Source organism: Rhinatrema bivittatum, chromosome 7 (assembly GCF_901001135.1).
Source record: "Rhinatrema bivittatum chromosome 7, aRhiBiv1.1, whole genome shotgun sequence".
NCBI classification, from domain to species: Eukaryota; Metazoa; Chordata; class Amphibia; order Gymnophiona; family Rhinatrematidae; genus Rhinatrema; species Rhinatrema bivittatum.
The window spans coordinates 307401273-307416881 of NC_042621.1; the positions used below are offsets into that span (position 1 = coordinate 307401273).

General features: G+C 46.8%; 1 protein-coding gene across 16 annotated transcripts in view; it reads right to left on the reverse strand.

The window, feature by feature from the left end:
- FGFR2 (fibroblast growth factor receptor 2) overlaps positions 1-15609 on the reverse strand; it is a 257267-nt gene that overhangs the window by 82297 nt on the left and 159361 nt on the right. The window lies entirely within an intron of this gene.

Below are 15609 nucleotides of genomic sequence, written 5' to 3' on the forward strand. Positions count from 1 at the left end.
ACACGCAGCTTTCAACTAGTCGGGGACTGTTTGATCACTCCCCGAGCCCTGAAGGCAAACAAAACGAAGAGACCACAGAACGAGCGTGGGTTCTGGATCCTTTTGCCATCCACAGAGTGACAAATGCAGCGAGCAGGCTGACCAAGGAAAAACAAGTTGCCCACGCCAGCTCCATTTTTCCTCTGCAAGTAGTCGGATGGGTTTGAGGCACCCAGGTCAATTTACGGACATCAATCGCCCTTGCCCATCTATTATTTCCTCCATTTTAACAAGCGTCATGTCAATCTGGCACCTGCCGCCGGGTAACACTGTCACAAAGTGCTAGGCTGGCACATACAGCAAGAACTAACCTTTGGCTCAGATGTGGAAGCCAGAACATTTACATAAAATAGCAGCATGCTTTACGTACGTTTGTGTGGATAGAAAGATGAAATAAAGTCACCATACTGTCAAATACCAACAGCCACGGACAGGTCATAATACACCAGAGCTGTGTGCAGACATGTAGACAAGTAATAAGGAGGCAGAATGGCAGATGACCAGAGACAGCACAAAAGGAAACAAGGACACTCAAAAGTCAGGAGAAAGACTTCAGCTTTTGTTAAATATTTTCTGATTCATGTACTTAGGTTTCATTTATACTTGCCAGGCCCATATTGTTCACTTTCTGAAAACGCTTTATTCTATGATTCAGAGCCCTCAAAATAATGAAAAAGTCTGGAGATATTTAATATTTCCCTCTTCTTCTCCTTGCAAGGGTGAATTGGTTCTGGACGCTGCTCTGGGTTTTATCTATCAGAATGGGAGTCCAGGATAGGGACCAGGCCCACGCTGACATGGAGTCTGCACTTACATTTTACTGCTGCTCAAATGGTACCAGAATCCTACCGGGAAAAACTGGAGACTCCAGAATGAAAGAACAAGCAAAATACTGCCAGAGGCCAAGCCTCCTTCTGTGCAGCACTGCCCCTTCAACGAATGTTTATTCTCTAGAGCATTAAAGCTAATCCAGACTTCTTAAAAAAAAACCAACACACGGAATCTGAAACCAAGGACGTGAGCTGACATCAACCCATCCCAAGTAAACAGCGCCAGCAGCACAGGCCGCAAGTGAAGCCCAGAACAATGGGAGCGTTCATGGGGCGGAGGGGCTGGCACAGCACAACGCGGCACTGACGTCACCCTGCACACACGGCTCCCGGGGCAAGAAAGTGCGTTCACATGCCAGCAATTAAACACTCACGCTCCTTACACATCTGTGCACCTATGGAAAAGCCCCAAACCAGGGGAAGGGGGGGAAGAGGACTGCATTGGATCTCACACTTAGCACCCAAACTTCAATAAGCATGGGGGCAGCTTAAAGCAATTTCACTAACCCTGGGGGCTGTGGGGGAATATTACAAAACTTGGCACTAAGTCCTAGAAGGGGGTCTGGATGTTGGCTTAAAATACAGGTTGTATAAGAAGCAAAGATGGCAAGCCCTGAGGTGACATCCCAGCAGAACTGGTAGCAGCCATCCCATTTGCAGATTCTGGGCATGATTAGGAGAAACGTGGAGGGCGGTTCTAGGAAAAGGGTCGAGGGGTCAGAGGAGAAAGCAGAGTTGCTCACCTGTAACAGGTGCTCTCCAAAGACACCTGGGCGACATCATCAGATAAAGCCCCGATGTGGAAAACTTATGTCAAAGTTTCTATATATATATATATAAATGATCTGGAAAGGAATACGATGAGTGGGGTAATCAAATTTGCAGATGACACAAAATTGTTCAGAGTAGTTAAATCACAAGTGGATTGTGATAAATTGCAGGAAGACCTTGCGAGATTGGAAGATTGGGCATCCAAATGGCAGATGAAATTTAATGTGGACAAGTGCAAGGTGTTGCACATAGGGAAAAATAACCCAGGCTATAATTACACGATGTTAGGTTCCATATTAGGAGCTACCACCCAGGAAAAAGATCTAGGCATCATAGTGGATAATACTTTAAAATCGTCGGCTCAGTGTACTGCAGCAGTCAAAAAAGCAAACAGAATGTTAGGAATTATTAGGAAGGGAATGGTTAATAGAACGGAAAATGTCATAATGCCTCTGTATCGCTCCATGGTGAGACCGCACCTTGAATACTGTGTACAGTTCTGGTCACCGCATCTCAAAAAAGATATAATTGCGATGGAGGAGGTACAGAGAAGGGCTACCAAAATGATAAAGGGGATGGAACAGCTTCCCTATGAGGAAAGGCTGAAAAGGTTAGGGCTGTTCAGCTTGGAGAAGAGGCGGCTGAGGGGGGATATGATAGAGGTCTTTTAAGATCATGAGAGGTCTTGAACCAGTAGATGTGAATCGGTTATTTACACTTTTGGATAATAGAAAGACTAGGGGACACTCCATGAAATTAGCAAGTAGCACATTTAAGACTAATCGGAGAAAATTCTTTCACTCAACGCACAATTAAGCTCTGGAATTTCTTGCCAGAGGAGGTGGTTAGTGCAGTTAGTGTAGCTGGATTTAAAAAAGGTTTGGATAAGTTCTTGGAGGAGAAGTCTATTAACTGCTATTAATCAAGTTGACTTAGAGAATAGCCACTGCTATTAATTGCATCAGTAGCATGGGATCTTCTTGGTGTTTGGATAATTGCCAGGTTCTTATGGCCTGGATTGGACACTGTTGGAAACAGGATGCTGGGCTTGATGGACCCTTGGTCTGACCCAGCATGGCAATTTCTTATGTTCTTATGACTAAGCATGCCCAGTATACCCTATACCACACATCCACATGGGGTCCCTCTCTAGTCTTGTAACATACAATTGTGAATAAAATAAAAAATAGGAAAAACCCAACTCCACGGGCTGATGGGCAGGTTTCATGAGGACTAATATCCTGCTGTCCTAAGAGAACACTTGTTACAGGTAAGCAACTTTGCTTTCTCTGAGGACAAGCAGGAAGGTATTCCTCACACATGGGTGAATCCCTAGCTACGGTTGCTCCCCAACACAATAGGGCACCAAGAGACACCATTGTTGTGTTGATGGGCACAACAATGGTGCTGTTTGTAACAGAGGGGGAGACAGCCTGAACCCAAACAGGCCCTAGGTGGAAGAGTTGGGTTCTACACCTCAAAAAGGTTCTGGAGGACAGACTGGCCAGACCTACTATCGCATTGGCCATCCTTATCCAGACAGTAAAGAGATGTGAATGTCTTGAGAGAACTCCATGTCGTAGCCTTGAAGATCTCATCCATGGGAACTGTTCGCAAGTGGGCCACTGACGCTGCCATAGATTTCACAGAATGAGCCTTGACATGACCCCCAAGATGCAGTCCTGCCTGGGTAAACAGAAGGAGATGCAATCTGCTAGCCAATTGGATAGTGTCTGTCTGGCAATGGCAACGCCCAATCTATTCTTGTCAAAAGAAATAAAAAGTTGGGTGGACTGTCTATGGACTTCTGTCCATGCCAGATAGAAGGCTAAGGCTTGCTTGCAAGTTCAAACTATGCAGTGCTCATTCGCCTTGATGCGAATGGGGCCTGGGAAAGAATATCAGCAGGACATAGAAACATAGAAATGATGGCAGAAGAAGACCAAACAGCCCATCCAGTCTGCCCAGCAAGCTTTCACACTTTTTTTTTCTCATACTTATCTGTTACTCTTGGCCCTTATTAGTAACTTTTTGGTTCTAGTTACCTTCCACCCCCACCATTAATGTAGAGAGCAGTGCTGGACCTGCATAAAAGTGAAATATCAAGCCTAATTGGTTAGGGGTAGTAACTGCTGCAATAAGCAAGCTACTCCCACGCTTATTTGTTTACCCAGCCTGTGCAATTCAGTCCTTGTTGGTTGTTGTCTGAATATAAATCCTCTTTTCTTTATTCCCCATGACAGACTAGTTAAGATGGAAACGCATCACTACCTTAAGCAGGAACTTAGGGTGCGTACGCAAGACCATCCTGTCATGATAAAACTTAGTATAAGGTAGATAAGTCACTAAAGCCTGGAGTTTCCTGACCCAGTGCGCCGAAGTGACTGCCACCAAAAATGAGACCTTCTAGGTCAGGTACTTCAGTTCACAGGTGCGCAGAAGCTCGAAAGGAGCTTTCATTAGCTGAGCCAGCACCATGTTGAGATCCCAAGACACAGTGTGAGGCTTCAATTGAAGCAGGCCACACATACAACTATAGGCTGCACAGAGATAGGCGTACCATCTACACCTTGGTGGTATGTGCCAACTGCGCTGAAATAAACTCTAACTGAGTTGGTCTTTAAGCCAGCTTCTGCTAGGTGTAGGAAGCAGTCAAACAGTTTTTGTGTGGGGCAGGAGAACAGATCTAGGGCCTTCTGCTCACACCATACGGAAAACCTCCAGCATTTCAGTCCATAGGACTTTCTAGTGGAAAGCTTTCTAGAAGTCAGCACAGGACCCGAGACACATCCTCTGAAAGATCAAGCGGCTGCAGATTAACCTCTCAAATTCCAAGCTGTAACTGACAGGGCCTGGAAGTTGGATGCTGCAGCCTGCCCTGATCTTGCATGAAGAGATCTAGGGAAGTCCCCAGACTGATTGGTCTCAGATGGACAACTCCCATAGGAGTGGAAACCAGACCTATCTCAACCAATAAGTGGCTATGAGGATCATAGTCCCCCTGTCCTCACAAAGCTTTAAGAGAGTCTTTACCATGAAGGGAATTCTAGCATATGCATACAGAAGACCCTTGCCTAATGACTGGCAAGGCGTCAGAGGCTGATCTGCCGTCTGACCTGTACAGAAGCAGAACAGAGGCATCTTCCTGTTGCAGGGGGATGTGAACAGATCTACGTCCAGGCTCTCCCAGAGGTGGAATATCTGATTCGCTACTCCCTGGTCCAGGGACCACTTGTGGGGTCTGAAGGCTCAACTCAGCCTGTCTGCTACCACATTCTCTGTCCCAGCCAGGTACATGGCCCTGAGCACCATCCCGTGGGACAGGGCCCATAACCAGATCTGGACTGCTTTCTGACACAGGAGGTACTATCCTGTGCCTCCCTGCTTGTTGACATACCACATAGCTACTTGGTTGTTGGCGTGGATCAGGACAACTTTGTTGGGCAGCCGATCTCTGAAAGTCCACAGCACGTACCTGATCGCCCAAAGCTCTAGGAAGTTGATTTGACAAGAGCGTTCCTCAGCAGACCAGAGACCCCGAGTGCTGAGCCCATCTATATGAGCTCTCCATACCCCAGGTTAGAACAATTTGGGTAGGAGGGACTTTGAAAAGATCCCCCATTCCAGATTTGAAAGTACTTGCCACCAGGACAATAAGTCTCAGAGAGACGGGGTGATTTGGATACAATCCTGGAAGCTCTGAGTAGCCTGGTGCCACTGCGACCTCAGGGCCCATTAGGCTCTGCGCATATATAAACGTGCTAAGGGAGTGACATGGACGGTTGCAGTCATATGGTCCAACAGTCTCAACATGTGCTAGGTTAACACCTGCTGGCTCTGTTGGATCTCTGCCACGATGGTCATCAAGATGACAGCCCTCTATCGAGGTAGGAAGGCCTTGGTCTGAGCCATGTCTAGCAGGCCTCCTATGAAGTCCATTTGAAGTGACAGACTGAGATAGGCCTTTGGGTAGTTGAGAATGAACTCTGGTGTCTCCAAAACACAGATTGTCAAGCACATTGACCTGGAGGCCCCTGCCTGAGACGTGCTCGATCAGCCAATCGTCCACATATGGGAAAACATGCCCTCCCAGCCTGCAGAGGTGCACTGCCACCATGGCCAGATATTTTGTGAAGACTTCAGGGATGACCAAAGCCTGAATGGCAACACCCGGTATTGGAAGTGCTGTTTTCCCACCACAAATCAGAGATACTTCCTGTGAACGGGGAAGATCTCAATATGAATATGCATCCTTTAGGTTGAGGGAGCATAGCTAGTCCCCTTTTTGCAAAAGGGGGATCAAGGTGCCCAGGGAAGTCATCTTTAACTTCTCTAGGATGGGGCGGAGTTTTCCTATTCTCTTTGGAATCAGGAAGTACCTGGAGTAGAATCCCTGCCCTCTTTGACCTGGTGGTATGGGCTCGATCGCTCTGGCTGTTAAAATGGAGGAGAGCTCCATTAGTAGTACCTCCTGATGCACTACCAGCCCCCAAAACAGTCATGGAGGGCAATTTGGTGGACACCCAATATAGATTCTTGGTACCCCTGACAGATGATGGCAGACCCCACTGGTCCGAGGTTAAACTGGATGACTGGTCGCAAAGAACAATAGTCATCCTCCAATTGGAAGGTGTATCATCCTGGGTATGGGCAACTGGCATATGCTCCCTACAACTCAGTCAAATCTCCATCCCCGGAGTTGACTGAGGAGCTGTCTGGGGATTTGGGGCTCTCTGCTGCCTGGACGGCCGCAGGAGCCCTAATGGTGTTGACGGGAGAGAGGGTGCAGAGAATAGTACTTCTTTTGGCAAAATAAAGACTTCCTTGGCCCCAGTCACGCCGGCCTCCTAAAAAAAAGAGGATGGGTCCAGAGTACTGGCAGAGAGTTGGAGGGTTTCATGGCAGTCCCGAAGTTGGGTCACAGCGTCCCTCACTTTATCTCTGAACAGATTCTCTCCAGTACATGGCAGAGACTCTCAATGCCATTTTGAAAACATTGTAGGTTGCACAGACCTTGTATTTTCCACACGTCAGGCCCTTATGCACCAGCGACATAAGGGTGCCCTCCTGCTGTTGAGGCAGCTGCTCAGTCACCTCCTGCACTTGCTTCCAGGAGTACAGACTCATGTAGAGTTGATAGGCAGCAATGTGGGCAATGAGCATGGCGCCTTGAAACACTTTCCTCCCAAGAGCGTCCATCGCTCTATGGTCCTTCCCTGGAGGTGCAGAGGAATGAGTCAGAGTGCTTGGCCCTCTTGAGGGCAGATTTGACCACCACCGACTGGTGAGGCAGCTGATGCTTATCGAATCCGGTAGCTTTCTGGATGAGTTAAATCCCATCTGCCTTTTTATTAATGGGAAACACTGAAGGGAGTGTTCCCATATTCTCAGCAGCAACTCCTTAAGGTTCTCATGTACCGGGACCATCATGATCTCTTTAGGAGATCTCAAGCATTTTGTGCCTGGCATCTTCCTCCGTTAATAACTGAAAAAGGATGGCTTCTGGCATCACCCTCACAAAAGCTGCAAAGGTTAAATCCTTAGGTGGAGACTTCCTTCGCTCCTCTGGAGGAAAAGGGTCTGAAGGGACAGCCTCAGAGCCTTTAAAGGACTTCGAAACATCATCCCCCCAGGAGTCGTAGAGTTCCTCATCCTCACTGTAAGCAAGAGAGGAGGGTCCCTAAGTGCTCGGCCTTCGTTCAGAGGTGCAGGCATTGGTAGAACTGGGCAGGGGGGGTGGCAGCCTCAGCGTCTCTTTAGCCTCTATGGAGCTTCCTCGGAGGAACCAGCAACGGCCACTGTATCGGTAAGGGGAGGTCTCTATGCTTCGCCGGACACCGATGCTGTTCTGGGAACCGCAATAGCTGGGTTGGTAACATACTGATGAGCTCATTAAGCTTCTGCAGAAGCGGTAAGAGAATGGGTAGCACCAGGTCCAGTACCATCAATGCAACAGAACTGAAGCCCTGCAGCGTGCCCGGTCCACCACTAGCTGGACTCTGTGCACCAACCCCTCCTAGAACGTTGCTGATGCCAACATTGACTGGGAGGAAGGAGGGTGGCCAGATCCTCTTTGAACCCTCGAGGTGGATCGTTGACTGGCATCAGGACCGATGGCACCAATAGAGGATTGATACTCCTTGCTGCGGGGTCGCTTCGGGGCATCATGGCGAAAGCCGGTGCATCCCAGTGACTGGCACTTTTCATTGACAGGACCGATGCCAATGCTTCTTCAGCTTTCCTTAATACTCAGCCCGGTCCTTCTCTGGTGCCAAGGCCGATGACAAGGAACCAGACGTCATCAGCCCAGAGGAGACTGATGATGGTCGATCTCCAGCACCCCTGTCCATCAGCAGCATTGACTGTCCCGCTGGATGTTGATGGCTCTGGTTTCCATCGGTGTGGCTCCTTGGTCTGTTTATGCTGATGCCACCGATGGCTCAGACTTCTTCGACCCAAAGAGCTGTATCATCTTGCTGAGTCAAAGCAGACGTCCTTTCGAGGTCATCTGGACACATAACCCAGATATCATGTGATGCCCCCAGGCAGAGGACATCTCTCATGTAGATCAGTGATGGACATAATCCTTGGACGTCAGGGGCACTGCCAAAAACCGGACATGGCCATGACAGACAAAACAAAAAGGGCATGAACCAAAGGTAATGGTGGCGGGGTGTCAATGGTCAGTGGGCACCAGTGCACCGCCATCACCAGAAATAGAGCACAAAAGGAAACTTATCCCTGGCGACAGAACAAGGAAAAACCGCAAAAAACAAGAAAAAAAAGTTTTCCACAAGGCCAAAAACAGGCAAAGTGAGCTCACTCACACTGCGAGGCTTACAGCTTCACGGGAAAAGAGAGACTGGAGAGAGACCCCGTGTGGTATAGGGCATGCTGGGCATACTCAGTGTGCCTAGTCAAATTTCTAGAAACTTTTGACATAAATTTTCCGCATTGGGGCTCCATCTGATGTCACCCACGTATGAGGACTACCATCCTGCTTGTCCTTGGAGAATTGGTGTTCAAGGTTATATGGGAAATTATATGAGTATATACTCAAAAGTGGATGAATCTCAACTGGGCATTTGTTTTTAATTTGTTATTTATTATTAAGCAGCTCTGAGGAAAGGTCTCCCCATGCTTCGCACAGATCGCATCTCGCTAAACTTAAATGGACAATGCACATGATTAGGGAAGTGACACCTCTGGGACTGTGAAAGCAGCTTCAGTGCTGAAACAGTAGATAGCAGGGTGGCCCTGGAGTGCCAATTCCATTGTGCTTGCTCATGGGGCGTGGGGTGCAGGAGCTAGAGAGCTGCAGCTGGGAGGAGGTTAGACAGCAATGAGCTGATGGTGCGCACGGCTCGCTTGGGATTGCTTATGAGAATCTACGGAGCCCCTGCACATCATGGGCAGGTGCAGGGATCTGGGAGGCCCCTGCCTTTTCTTCTCTCCATGATACCTTAAAACACAGAAACTCAAGACAACTTCGTGGTACTTTGCCTTCTAATAGTCAGGCTCTATCAGGATGAGAGTCATTTGGAAATCGGTTTCAATTTCAGTCAGCTTAGAAAATGCTGGAAACGGGTTTGAAAACTGCTCACCAGTACGCAGCAGGACTAAGCTGCATGCACAAACACGCACACGTGAGCTACAACAGGCAGCAGGACCACGCTATGCATGCATATGTACATGAAGTGCCTTGCCTGAGATCCTACAGTCAGGGGCAAAGCTGGGATTAGAACTGAGGCACAGGGGGGATACAGCCCCATTTGTGTGGCTGTAAAGTCGATGAGCGCTTTCTACCCGCATGCCTTGTAGCAGATTTTCAGATGAAACAGATGTGGACTTTCCTATGGGAAATAAGTACTCGCTGACTTTGGAAAACAATGCGTGTGGGTTTGATTCCTGGACAGCCAGGGGTGGGGATGCAGAGTCAGCACTCACAGCCCTTTGGGAGAAGAGGGGAAGGGAAGAGTCTGTCATCTTGTGGGCAGATTTAGGGTCCACAATTGGAAGGAGCCCGAGCCCAAGGTGTCCAGCCGTGGACCTGTCTCTGCCCGGACGGGACGGGGGATATATAAAGGGGGAATGACAGATCTCAGCCCCGAACCTGATTGAGCTGGAAGCCCCGAGGAGGAAGAAAAACAGCCGAGGATGTGCAGGCATGCTGGAAGAGCTGGCATATCATTGCGTGCTAAAGGGTGGCCAAGTTACACACATGCCCTTCTACCTGGGCAAACAGCTTTGAAAATTGCCCAGCTCATGACTTGTCCAATATAACACATGTTAATTGTAAACCGGGTTGATGTGATTCTTATCATGAAACTCGGTATAATAAAAATAATAAATAAATAAATAAAATAAATATCATGGCTGCAGGAGCTCAATGCACGAGCAATCATTTTCACTGCAGCACTGTAGCTGCAACGACTTCTTAGTTCATTGGCATCAAACTGAAGAAAAGATCACAGGAGAAAGAGGGACCAACAAGTGGGTGAAACTGCAGTAGCCACGGGACCCCAAGCTGTGGCCAAACCTTCCAATCTGCCACCATGCAAGCAGCAGAAATAAAGTGACAGTTAATTCTGACTTAATACAGATAATGCAAGAGGCAGCACACAGGAGCACTTCCCTGTTACCTCAGCCCTTGCCCTCACAGGCAGCTTTCTGTGTTCACAAGGAGGTTCAGAGCCCCAAGCACTCCCTGCTTTGCTTCACTTCTTCTGAGGGCTGTGTGCGCGCTGCCAGGAGAGACACCAGGTGTAGGAGCCTGAGCAGACCTCCTCCCGCCTCAGCCTTGTTGAACCCCCCAGGGCCAAGGCTCCGAGTGGATTCCTGAGCACTCGCAGGCGCTGTCCCAGCACATCCCAGAGTGAAAAGGTGAGGCTACAGCTTAATAATGTCAACAGGAGTGCGCAGGCCTGCCAGGAAAACAAGTCCGGACCAGGCAGCGATGCCAGGCCCCAGTGATGTAGAGCTTCAGGTATGCGCTCAGTCTGTCACTCCGCGATGCCATGTGTACAGAGGCTCTGCAATTCAGACACTGCCAAAACTACTATAAACGAGTCTTAGCAAACCGCAGCCAGGGCAGAACACATCTTTACAGCTTGCTTTGCTTAATCTCAGTTTGTTTTTTTTTAACTTGAGCTCCCAGCTTCATTTATTCCCACACTTACTCCTTTTTGCAGTTCTGCTCCTCCTATGGATCCAGTCCTGGCCCCTTGCTGTTCCTGCTCACCATCCCTGACCCCTGCTGCTTATCTAAATCCCAGGAACAAATGCCTTTCTAGCCAGGGGCTATCACTGCTCCCTCTCTCTTAAGCCAACAGGGATCAAACACAAACATTTAGGTGGCCAAGTAACCTGACACCAGCTCTGCTATGCAGGAGCCCTGAAAAACCCAGGCTTATGAAAGGCTCCTTAGCCTCAGCAAGACACAGAGGGGCTTCTCCGATTCTCATCCTGGCCACTGGGAGGCTGTAGACAGTTCCATACTACCTAAACCTTTCTGACAAACTGGACTGTAACCGCTCATCCTTAACCACCCCCAAGGGTATATACTGCCCAGACGCTGCATCATTCCCCCCACCCATCCCCCAAGGGTATATACTGCCCAGATGCTGCTTCATTCCCCCCACCCATCCCCCAAGGGTATATACTGCCCAGACGCTGCTTCATTCCCCCCACCCATCCCCCAAGGGTATATACTGCCCAGACACGCTGCATCATTCCCCCCACCCATCCCCCAAGGGTATATACTGCCCAGACACGCTGCATCATTCCCCCACCCATCCCCCAAGGGTATATACTGCCCAGACACGCTGCATCATTCCCCCACCCATCCCCCAAGGGTATATACTGCCCAGACGCTGCTTCATTCCCCCACCCATCCCCCAAGGGTATATACTGCCCAGACACGCTGCATCATTCCCCCCACCCATCCCCCAAGGGTATATACTGCCCAGACACTGCATCATTCCCCCCACCCATCCCCCAAGGGTATATACTGCCCAGGCACGCTGCATCATTCCCCCTACCCATCCCCCAAGGGTATATACTGCCCAGGCACGCTGCATCATTCCCCCACCCATCCCCCAAGGGTATATACTGCCCAGACACGCTGCATCATTCCCCCACCCATCCCCCAAGGGTATATACTGCCCAGACACGCTGCATCATTCCCCCCACCCATCCCCCAAGGGTATATACTGCCCAGACAGGCTGCATCATTCCCCCCACCCATCCCCCAAGGGCATATACACAAAGCCATCCACAATCCGGACATGCTCTGGTTCACAGACTTTTTACACATCCGTTCCTCTTCCAGACCTACCAGAACGCCCTATACAGCAACCATACACACACCTTCTCCCAAACTCTTTCAACTAACGGCCACCAAACAACGCACCTTATCCCTAGCTGGACCCTCCTTATGGAACTCAATGCCCACCCAGCTATGCCTCGAGACTTGCCCTAAGAAATTCAGACAGACAATCTCAAGAATTGGCTGTTCACACGAGCCTATGCATGAGCCCCCCCTCCTTCTTGCCATGCCTATACTCCCACGCCCGTCCCGCCTCCTCCCCTCTCCCCCCCCCCCCCCCAATCGCTCTCCACGCCTATGACCCATAACTCGTCCACTTAACTCACCCCCCTTGTATTATTATTGTATATATTCTATATTTTTGTACTTCATTATTTTTCGCGTTTACTGATTGTACAGCTAAGACCCTGGTTACCTCCCTCCCGCCCCCCTCCTCCCCCTGTTCTAATATCAGTTTCATTGTAAAGCCCAAGATTTCTCAGAAGTTTCTCTATAGTTAAAAAGATGCAAAAAGAAAGCTCAGAAATTTTGAAAAAAAAACTGGAGAAAACACAAAACAATTGAAAACCTAACCAAATTCAGGAAACATCTAGCCTCCTACAAACAACTGATCCTTAATACTAAAAAAGAATACTATTCCAATAAAATTGAAAAGTTTGCCAATAACCCAAGAACCTTATTCTCCATAGTAACAAATCTCACAAATGACAAACAAGAATCACCTCAAAGTCTTCCTGAATCAAAATGTAATGAATTAGCTAAATTGTTTAGTGACAAAATATTAAACCTAAGAAACAAACTCCCAAAAAACAGCAAACAAGCAATCGTAATGCAAAAGAGAGATGTTAACATATGGTCCTCATTTATAGAAATATCAGAACAAGAAGTTGAATCAATAATAAAAAATATAAACCCTGCTCCACATAAAATCGATACAATACCAACAACTGAGATAAAAAAGATTACCAATGTAGTAACCCCAACACTAACTAATATCATAAACCTATCCCTAACTGAAGGATTAATGCCAGATACACTAAAAGGGACAATCATTAAACCAATCCTCAAAAAGAAAAACAGTGACCCACTAATCCTCTAACTACCCGCCCAGTCTCAAACCTCCCAATATTAGCAAAATTAATAGAGAAAACAGTACAGAAACAGCTAGCTGAACACCTAGACAATAATATACTGTACCCGTCACAACACGGCTTCCGAAAACACTACAGCACTGAGACATTACTTCTCTCTCTAACAGACAACATACTAAGAGGTTTTGATAACAGTAAACATTACATCCTTATAATGCTCGACTTATCTGCAGCCTTTGATACAGTAAACCACAGAATACTACTAAAAAGACTTGAAGAAACTGGATTATGTGACAAAACAATAAACTGGTTCAGATCCTACCTAAACAACAGGTTCTTTCAAGTCCAGATAAAAAACACATTATCAGAAAAATTTAAACTTGAAACAGGAGTACCTCAGGGTTCAGCGCTGTCTGTTACCCTCTTTAACATATATATGCTACCCTTATGTCATCTGCTGGCAGGCCTAGGGATAATACATTACATTTACGCAGACGACATTCAATTAATTCTACCAATAGACGACACAATTGAAAAAACATTAAGTCTAGCCAACATGTACCTAGACATAATTAAACAACTACTAAACCAAATGGAACTGGTTATCAACATTGACAAAACTGAATTCCTTCACCTTGAGAGAAAACATACTGAAATCATTCAAACACCGATAACCCTAAGAAATAACCAAAAAATTGAGCTAGCCGAAAAAGTAAGGAATCTGGGAGTAATAATGGACCCAGAAATCAACCTGAAGCAACACATATCTATAAAAGTAAGAGAAGGCTACGCAAAACTTATGGTCCTCAGAAGATTGAAACCATTACTCACACCTGCCCACTTCAGAACATTATTGCAAACACTTATCTTTTCCAGCACCGATTACTGCAATGCACTCTTACTAGGACTCCCAAGCACATCGATAAGACCACTCCAGATTCTTCAAAATACTGCAGCCGGAATACTAACAGGAAAAAAGAGGAGGGACCATATAACAAACTCTAGCAGACTTACATTGGTTGCCCACCGAATACAGGATAAAATACAAAGCCTTATGCACCATACACAAACTAATATATGGTAAAGAAGCAGACTGGCTAAACACAGCCTTACGAGTACACGTTCCACAAAGAAACCTCCGCTTAGCAAACAAAGCACTACTAACAATCCCTTCAGTAAAGTCAGCAAAATTAACCCAAGTGAGAGAAAGGGCTTTATCATTGGCTGGGCCCATACTATGGAACACGATGCCCCCTGAACTCAGATTACAGAGTAATCTCAAAACTTTTAAGAAAAATTTAAAAACATGGCTCATTAAAAAAGCCTTCACTAAAGAGTGTGGAGGGTAGAGAATGAAAGTACAGAGTAATGCAGATGAGAATGAATTTACTCAATTCTACATTTAAGAAGTAATATCTCAAAGAGATAGTAACTCAATAATATACCTGGACTTGACCAACATTACTCAAATAATGATTTTATTTATGAAATTGTAACCGAACTTTATTGGCACCTATTAGAATGTACGATATCCTAGATTTACTAACCTTAGTCTATGTGCCTATTTGTAAACTGTTGCGATGGTATATAACTTAGCGACGGTATAGAAAAGTTTCTAAATAAACAAACAAACAAACATTTGTGAAATCTTGTATCTGGCCAAGATTTCAGAGCTGCATCCCCATGGGATCCAGTTTCGCTCTTCCCCTGTCCCCTGGGCCAGTCTATAGTAATACCATAAGACCTAATAAGAGGGCAATTAAAAAACATCTGGTGAAAAAGATTCAAACAACAATTATACAGGGAGAATTACTCAAGACTAGACTACAGAAGTGACCAAACAGGAACTGACACAAGTAAGCCAAAACGCTTAGCTGGACCCTCAGCAGGAAACTGCCCTGGAAAGCACCTGCAGCACACCTGCTAATGCTGTCTGTCCAGCACTACATGTTATTTATGTATTTATTTTTAATTTTTATATACCGATGTTCCTGTATAGAATACATATCGCACCGGTTTACAGAGAACTGAACTGTCGCCTCAGGGGCGGATACATTGAAACAAGGTTGAAATTAAACTAAAATGTCTAGTAGCACTTTAGAAATGATAAATAGTAGTAGCAGTAACAGTAATGTCCACAACAGGCAGAGGAAGCAGAGACTGCACAATTACAGTCAGCCTCAACCAAGTCTGGTACTGCTTCCTAGCATTCCCTGATAAGGCTTGAGCCAATCCAGGATGGAAGCCTTCAACTTTACCATTTCCCTCACAGACCCTTGCTTGGCCCAAATAATTAAGGGCTTGCTTAACTTTCACCTAGCATTTTGGGATCTGGAGAGAGTAGTCAAAACGGTCCCTTGGGAATAAAGGGAGAAGTATTCCAACTGTTATTAGTTGAAAAAAAAGAAAGACTGAAGTGTGCAAACTATGACAAGGCCTTCATCTCACGTTTCCTGTTCAACCAGTCTGAATAGTAACCTAATCTAAAAGCAGCTAGGTCAGTCCAAAGGTCCAGCAAGCCCAGCCGAAACTTACTTTAATGGCGTCGATT